The following is a 9,635-nucleotide window of genomic DNA, read 5'->3' as shown; positions in this document are numbered from 1 at the left end:
TGGCCTTTTATTTTCCCCAGCACAAGGTGCACTTGAGTACTGATCATGCTGTTTAATCAACTTCTTGATATGCCACACTTGTCAGGTGGATGGATTATCTTGGCAAAGGAGAAATGCTCACTAACATGGATGTAAACAAATTTGTGCACAGAATTTGAGAGAAATAAGCTTTTTGTGCGTATGGAACATTTCTGGGATATTTTATTTCAGGTCATGAAACATGGGACCAACACTTTACAATGTATATATACTATTATATCACATATTATGTTCAGCTCCAATCTTTATTTTGGTATGACTGTGTCAGTCAGCACTGGCTCATTGGAAACCGTGCGGCTAAAACATGATTGTCTTTCCATATTCAGATCAGCCACATCTGGTTGAGTAACAGAGGCTGTAGCACACTTGCATGTGCGCATACACACACACACACGCACACATGCGCACACACACATGCGCACACACACACACACACATACACATACACATACACATACAAACACACACACACACACACACACACACACACACACACACACACACACACACACACACACACACACACACACACACACACACACACACACACACACACACGCACCAGTATTGCCCAAAACATTTTCAGACATAAGCTTGTATTACATTCCCACATTCATAAATGCACGCGCACTGTGATTACTACTAATTACTACATAAACCTAAGCACCGTTGGCTGATTGTTGTTTCTAAAACAGGGGAACAACAGCTTGACCCTTTGACCCTGCCGGACCTCTCAGAGGAGTCGGCCTCTTCAATGAAGTGGGTCTGAAGGGATCAGGAGTCCTCATCTCTCTTTCTCAATACAAGTCAGAAACACACAAAACAGCCTGTCCAGAGGGAGAAAAACATCTGTTTAGTTGATGCTTTGACACACATTCAACTCACACGTGCCTGGTCGCTACTGTACACACACACGTGCGCTAAAGCACACATGCATGTCACACACACACACTCAATCACACCTATGCACTCGAATACGCTTACACAAATACACACTCATTATACTGATCGCCAAACTACACCACATTCAGCCAGTTTTATGGAGCTGAAGATGGAATGGGAATACGTAAGAGCCTCCTGCATATTAGGCACACTGGCTAACCTGATATTCTCTGTAATGGTATCCAGACGATACGTGGGCAGCTGCAAGGCACAGCTGGTGCATTAGACAACCAGAGGCCAGTTGAATACACTGCTGTGCTGACAGGTCAGACTCCTTCAATTTATGCCTACCAACTAACGTAAGCATCCAGAGAAACGATCCCCTCTCTGTGTACAGATGTAGGATCTTAATTTGAGACAGTTTGCTACAGCAGGAAAATAATCCTGCAGCTACAAGAAATGTGAATTATTATGTGTATTATATTTAATGGACATTTTTGTAGGGGTTGAAATATCATCCTGCATTGCAGGAAAGTTCTCCTGCAACGGGGGATCAAATTAAGGTCCTACATCTGTGTGCATGTACAATTATACAGAAAAATCTGTTCATCCAGTTGTCTGATTCCAGTTTTGACTGTTATGGTAAAGGTTGGTTTCTGGGCTAATTACTTTCACAAGTTAAAATTTTTTGGTTGAGTTGCTTTATACAGTATATAGTCATTGTGTATCGAAGCCTGACCTCACTTGTGTGTTTGTGCTTGTCTTAACCCATGGGGGGCACTGTAACCCTTCTGTTACCACCTCTCTTACCCTGGGGTTTGTTGGATGAGGGAGAGATAGAGGCTCAACACCTGAGGTTCAGGTATAGATGGTTTGTCCTGGTTTGATGTTCTTCCTTCAAACTGTAGCAAATCTGGGGGATAGCAGCTGGGATCAAACTAGAGACCTTGTATTTGTCAACTCAACATATGTCCAGACGATTACTGGACCATATTCCGACAATAATTCTATTTTAAAATGATGTTTTTTATTTGAAATCCAAATACATCAACAATCCCAGTATATCCAGTCGTGCTGCCGATTCAGTTCTCCTTGCGGCTATGGAACCCTGATCTGTTTCACCGGATGTGTTACTTTGTCCCAGACCTGCTGTTTTGATCTGCTGTAGCTGCCAGGCATCGCAACTTTCTCTCTCGCTCTCTCCCTCTCGCGCTCTCTCTCCCTGTCTCTCTCTCTCTCTCTCTCTCGCTCACTCTCTCTCTCTCCCGGTCTCTCTCTCTCTCTCTCTCTCTGTCTCTCTCTCTCTCTCTCTCTCTCCCTGTCTCTCGCTCTCTCTCTCACTCACTGTCTCTCTCTCTCTCGCTCTTTCTCTCTCTCGCTCTCTCTCTCTCCCTGTCTCTCTCTCTCTCTCTCACTGTCTCTCTCTCTCTCTCACTGTCTCTCTCTCTCCCTGTCTCTCGCTCTCCCTCTCTCTCTCTCACTGTCTCTCTCTCTGTCTCTCTCTCTCTCTCTCTCTCTTTCCTCTCTCTCTCTCTCTCCCTGTCTCTCTCTCTCTCTCTCTCCCTGTCTCTCTCTCTCTCCCTGTTCTCTCTCTCTCTCTCTCTCTCTCGCTGTCTCTCTCTCTCTCTGTCTCTCTCCCTGTGTCTCTCTCTCTCTCTCTCTCTCTCTCTCCCCTGTCTCTCTCTCTCTCACTGTCTCTCTCTCTCCCTGTCTCTCGCTCTCCCTCTCTCTCTCGCTCTCTCTCTCTTTCTCTCTCTCTCTCTCTCTCTGTCTCTCTCTCTCTCTCACTGTCTCTCTCTCTCTCTCTCACTGTCTCTCTCTCTCCCTGTCTCTCGCTCTCCCTCTCTCTCTCGCTCTCTCACTGTCTCTCTCTCCCTCTCTCTCTCTCTCTCTCTCCCTGTCTCTCTCTCTCTCTTTCTCTCTCTCCCCTGTCTCTCTCTCTCTCGCTGTCTCTCTCTCTCCCCTGTCTCTCTCTCTCTCTTCCTGTCTCTCTCTCTCTCTCCCTGTCTCTCTCTCTCTCTCTCTCTCTCGCTGTCTCTCTCTCTCTCTGTCTCTCTCCCTGTCTCTCTCTCTCTCCCTGTCTCTCTCCCTCTCTCTCTCTCCCTGTCTCTCTCTCTCTCTCCCTGTCTCTCTCCCTGTATCTCTCTCTCTTTCTCTCTCACTCTCTCTCTCTCTCTCTCTCTCTCTCTGTCTCTCTCTCTCTCGCTGTCTCTCTCTCCCCTGTCTCTCTCTCTCTCTCCCTGTCTCTCTCCCTGTCTCTCTCCCTGTCTCTCTCTCTCCCTGTCTCTCTCTCTCTCCCGGTCTCTCACTCTCTCTCTCTCTCTCTCTCTCTCTCTCTCTCTCTCCCTGTCTCTCTCTCTCTCTCTCTCTCTCTGTCTCTCTCCCTCTCTCTCTCTCTCTCTCTCTCTCTCTCTCCCTGTCTCTCTCTCTCGCTGTCTCTCTCTCTCTCTCTCTCTCTCCCTGTCTCTCTCTCTCGCTGTCTCTCTCTCTCCCTGTCTCTCTCCCTGTCTCTCTCTCTCGCTCTCTCTCTCTCTCTCTGTCTCTCTCTCTCACTGTCTCTCTCTCTGTCTCTCTCCCTGTCTCTCTCTCTCGCTGTCTCTCTCTCTCTGGCTCTGTCTCTCAATTCAATTCAAGGGCTTTATTGGCATGGGAAACAATTTACAGTAAACATTACACTCACAGAAGTTCCAAAATAATAATGACATTACAAATGTCATATTATGTATATATACAGTGTTGTAACGATGTGCAAATGGTTAAAGTACAAAAGGGAAAATAAATAAACATAAATATGGGTTGTATTTACAATGGTGTTTGTTCTTCACTGGTTGACCTTTTCTTGTGGCAACAGGTCACAAATATTGCTGCTGTGATGGCACACTGTAGTATTTCACCCAGTAGATATGGGAGTTTATCAAAATTGGGTTTGTTTTTCAATTCTTTGTGGATCTGTGTAATCTGAGGGAAATATGTGTCTCTAATATGGTCATACATTTGGCAGGAGGTTAGGAAGTGCAGCTCAGTTTCCACCTCATTTTGTGGCAGTGTGCACATAGCATGTCTTCTCTTGAGAGCCAGGTCTGGCTCGTTAGCAAGTCTATGCTCACTGAGTCTGTAGATAGTCAAAGCTTTCCTTAAGTTTGTGTCAGTCACAGTGGTCAGGCATTCTGCCGCTGTGTACTCTCTGTTTAGGGCCAAATAGCATTCTAGTTTGCTCTGGTTTTTTTGTTTATTCATTCCAATGTGTCAAGTAATTATCTTTTTATTTTCTCATGATTGGTTGGGTCTAATTGTGTTGCTGATGTGGCTTTGTTATGGAAGGTTTTGGATTCGCTCCCTTTTAGGTGGTTGTAGAATTTAACGGCTCTTTTCTGGACTTTGATCAATAGCGGGTATCGGCTTAATTCTGCTCTGCGTGTATTATCTGGTGTTGTACGTTGTACACGGAGGATCTTTTTGGTATTTTAGGAGCAAGGGCCTCTTTACGCCTTATATTGAAAGTCTAGGTTGGCATGGAAATGCATCGCTCAAGCGGTAAAGCGTGCCGTTTTGGCTTCCGTTGTGTCACAGCGTCTCTCTTCCCACTTCCCACGAGGACACCACATAATCCCTATTTCAGGATCAAGAGGTACACACACACACACACACACACCATAGACCTACAGTTGAAAATTAGAGATGATTTTGGATCGTGATGTGCACAGCATAGCAAGACGAAGACAACACTGGTTTCCTGTTAAACAGTGTGGAGGAAACCTTTTTCACTAATCCTGAAGATTACTGTTCATATGGACACACGTACATATAAGTGTACCCTAACGCACACTGCACTCAAGCTGCACTCAAGCAGATAATGGCTAATTAAATCGAAAGACTTCTAACACATAATGCTTATAGCAATGCAAAAAAAAAAAGCAGCATGCTATTAGAGATACCACTTAAGGGTATGTTAATCACAGCCCAGATTTCAAAATGGACGACAATTGCCTCAGATAAATGATCCAACGAGGCACTAAGGGACAAAAGCCAAACAGCTGTGACACCCCATCCCCCTCCATTACTACCCTGAAGAGTCCCCTGCCACCATCCCCCTGGGAACCCACTACGCCCTTTTCCCTCCCGCACCCAATCACTGCACTGGACCCCACCTGGTATCTCTCCAGCCCTACTATCAGCCTCATCAAATGACATTACCAAAACATCAATCAGAGATCAGCGTACTGACGTAGGTAAATCGGGCGAGGTGATGACTTCTGATTAAAAAGGGATAGCAACCGTCCCGACAGTCAACAACTACCAATAGTAAGGGATGCTCAATTCTGTCTCCATGGTAAACCTAGAATTACAGACAAGGCAATCTGTAGCTCATGAATACTACATGAGGAGGCAGGGCCTCAACTGACTGGGGAGGATTCAGCTTAAAGCCCACAAGTTTCAGTGACAAAAGCTGTGCTACAATGGTCAAGGCTAGCACCAGAAGTCCTCTCGCAGTTCAACCTATGTATCAAAGGTGTGTGCCTCCTTGTGTGCTGTGAAATAGGTTTATGTTGTGTGAATGATGAGACACCATGTGAGGAGAGCCTAATGAATCTAAAGGAACCTTGGGACTAGTTTGTCTATCTTGCAGCCAGTCTCTCATTACCAATTGATCCACTGCCACGCTCCAGACACACTTGATTTCTCTGTGAGTCAATGTGGATTCTGGAGTGCACGCCGACAGATTTCAGTGCATAGGGGATGTGCTCCAATTCGGGTGTGATGGATGGGAAAATCAGCCTGTGAAGCATAATAACCTGGATGAAATTGGAGAGAACATGATATGATGATGGGGAGAAGAGCAGGGATGGTGTGAAGCTTAGGACTCTGGGCCTGAGCACCTCTCACTGCAACTGGATCCTGGACTTCCTGACGGGCCGACCCCAGGTGGTGAGAGTAGGCAACCTCACCTCTGCCACGCAGACCATCAACACAGGGGCCCACAGGGGTGTGTGCTTAGTCCCCTCCTATACTCCCTCTTCACCCGCGTCTGCGAGGCCACGCACGACTCCAATACTATCATCAAGTTTGCTGACGACACAACGATGATTCAGCCTACAGGGAGGTCATCAGTGACCTGGCAGTGTGGTGCCAGAGCAACAACCTCTCCTTCAACGTCAGTAAGACCGAGGAGCTGATCGTGGACTACAGGAAACGGGGGGGGGGGGGAGAGAACATCCCCATCCACATCGCTGGGGCCCACTCGGGAAGTTCAAAAGTTTGGCATGGGCCCTCAAATCCTACAAAAGTTCTACAGTTGTACCATTGAGAGCATCTTGACTGGCTACATCACTGGCTGGTATGGCAATAGCACCGCCTTCGATCGCATTGTCTATATACACACTCACAGGCCTTACACACTCACAGGACCCTACACACTCACAGGCCTTACACACTCACAGGCCTTACACACTCACAGGACCCTACACACTCACAGGCCTTACACACTCACAGGACCCTACACACTCACAGGCCTTACACACTCACAGGACCCTACACACTCACAGGGCCTTACACACTCACAGGACCCTCACACTCACAGGGCCTTACACACTCACAGGACCCTACACACTCACAGGCCTTACACACTCACAGGCCTTACACACTCACAGGACCCTACACACTCACAGGGCCTTACACACTCACAGGACCCTACACGCTCACAGGACCCTACACACTCACAGGCCTTACACACTCACAGGGCCCTACACACTCACAGGACCCTACACACTCACAGGACCTTACACACTCACAAGAGCCTACACACTCACAGGACTCTACACACTCACAGGGCCTTACACACTCACAGGACCCTACACACTCACAGGACCCTACACATTCACAGGGCCCTACACACTCACAGGCCCCTACACACTCACAGGTCCCTACACACTCACAGGTCCCTACACACTCACAGGACCCTATACACTCACAGGGCCCTACACACTCACAGGACCCTACACACTCACAGGCCTTACACACTCACAGGACCCTACACACTCACAGGCCTTACACACTCACAGGACCTCACACACTCACAGGGCTTTACACACTCACAGGACCCTACACACTCACAGGCCTTACACACTCACAGGCCTTACACACTCAGAGGGCCCTACACACTCACAGGGCCCTACACACTCACAGGGCCCTACACACTCACAGGACCCTACACACTCACAGGACCCTACACACTCACAGGCCCCTACACACTCACAGGACCCTACACATTCACAGGGCCCTACACACTCACAGGGCCCTACACACTCACAGGGCCCTACACACTCACAGGTTCCTACACACTCACAGGGCCCTACACACTCACAGGTCCCTACACACTCACAGGTCCCTACACACTCGCAGCGCCCTACACACTCACAGGACCCTACACACTCACAGGGCCCTACACACTCACAGGACCCTACACACTCACAGGACCTTACACACTCACAGGGCCCTACACACTCACAGGACCTTACACACTCACAGGGCCCTACACACTCACAGGACCTTACGCACTCACAGGACTCTACACACACACAGGACCCTACACACTCACAGGCCTTACACACTCACAGGACCTCACACACTCACAGGACCCCACACACTCACAGGGCCCTACACACTCACAGGGCCCTACACACTCACAGGCCTTACACACTCACAGGCCTTACACACTCACTCCATCATTTGCTCACTCACACATAATATGCACATACATTTATACTGACTCTACACACCCACTCACATACAAGCTGCTGCTACCCTGTTAATCTTATATCCTGTTTCCTAGTACCTTACCTCTATACATACAGTATCTACCTCCATCACTCCAGTATCCCTGCACATCGTAAATAAGCATTTCTCTACAACCACAATAATATCTGCTAAACATGTATACGTGACCAATAAAATGTGATGTGATTTTGATCTGACCCTGTATACAGTATGCTTACTTACTTATTGTGTTCTTCATATTTCTTGTGTATTTTTCTAGTATTACATTGTTATTGATTATTGTATTGTTGGGTTTTGAGAATTCAAGAAAGTCATTTGACTGTACTTGTGCAAGTGATATTAAAAACGTGACACTTGAAATAAATGGTGTGGTGCGTTGCATGTGAGGGCAATGTAGCATAGTATGTGAAGTACAAATTAGATGGTGCCTGTTAACGCAAACAGGGACTTGATATTCATTCATGCTCTAAAAGGTACACCAGAAATGCACCTGTGACTAAATGCCCATTCATGTACATCAATCCATCTGAACAATACAGCTTGTCATATTTGTCATATTTCCCAGCATGCTCTGTTGAAAGTCGATTTTTTTTTTATTGTTTGTTCCAATATCTGTTTCCACATGTACATTGATTGTTTTTGTTTTCTATACTAATCCAATCTGTACTGCGCCTTCAGAAAGTATTCACACCCCTTCACTTTTTCCACATTTTGTTGCGTTACAGCAACAAAAAAAAAGAATTAAATAGAGATTGTGTGTCACTAATCTACACACAATACCCCATAATGTCAAAGTGGAATTCTGTTTTTAGAAATCCTTACAAATGAATACAAAAAATGGAAGCTGTAATGTCTTGAGTCATTAAGTATTCAGTTACTTTGTTATGGCAAGCCTAAGTAACATCAGGAGTAAAAATGTGCTTAACTAGTTACATAATAAGTTGCATGGACTCACTCTGATTGTTAAATGACTACATGGTTGTTAAATGACTACGCCATCACTGTATCCCGCACTTGTAAGATTTCTAAGTCCAGCAGTGAATTTCAAGCACTGATTCAACCACAAAGACCAGGGAGGTGTTCCTATGGTTCGCAAAGAAGGGCACCTGTTGTTAGATAGATGGTAAAAAAAAGACATTGAATATCCCTTTTGAGCGTGGTGCAGTTATTAATTTTACACTTTGGATGGTGTATCAATACAGCCAGTCACTTCATAGATACAGGAGTCCTTCCTTACTCAGTTGCCGGAGAGGAAGAAAATCGCTCAGGGATTTCACCATTAAAACAGTTACACAGTTTAATGGCTGTGAGAGGAGATAACTGAGTACCACTCTTCATATTTTCAAGAATAGTGGTGGTTGCAACATGTTATGGGTATGCTTGACATCAGCAAGGACTTGGGAGTTTTTTAGGATAAAAATAAATTTAATAGAGCTAAGCAAAGGCAATATTCTGAAGGAAATCCTGGTTGTCTGCTTTCCAACAAACACTGAGAGACAAATTCACCTTTCAGCAAGACATTAACCTAAAACACAAGGCCAAATATACACTGGGATTGCTTACCAAGATGACATTGAATGTTCCTGAGTGGCCTAGTTACAGTTTTGACTTAAATCGGCTTGAACGTCTATGACAAGACCTTGAGAATGGCTGTCTAGCATTGATTAATGTGCAAAGATTGTACAATCCAGGTTTGCAAAGCTCTTCGAGACTTACCTAGAAAGGTGATTCAAACATGTATTGAGTCAGGGGGTTGAATACTTATCTAATGAAGATATATTAGTGTTTTATTTTCCATGAAAAAAACATCTATAATTTTTGTGTAGATCATTGACCCGAAAAAATTATATTTCATCATTTATAATCCCACTTTGTAACACAGCAAAATGTGGAAAAAGTCTAGGGGTGTGAATACTTTCTGAAGGCACTGTAGGTGGTTG

This window comes from Salmo trutta, chromosome 34 (genome assembly GCF_901001165.1).
Source record: "Salmo trutta chromosome 34, fSalTru1.1, whole genome shotgun sequence".
NCBI classification, from domain to species: domain Eukaryota; kingdom Metazoa; phylum Chordata; class Actinopteri; order Salmoniformes; family Salmonidae; genus Salmo; species Salmo trutta.
Note: the sequence above shows the minus strand (reverse complement) of the source record.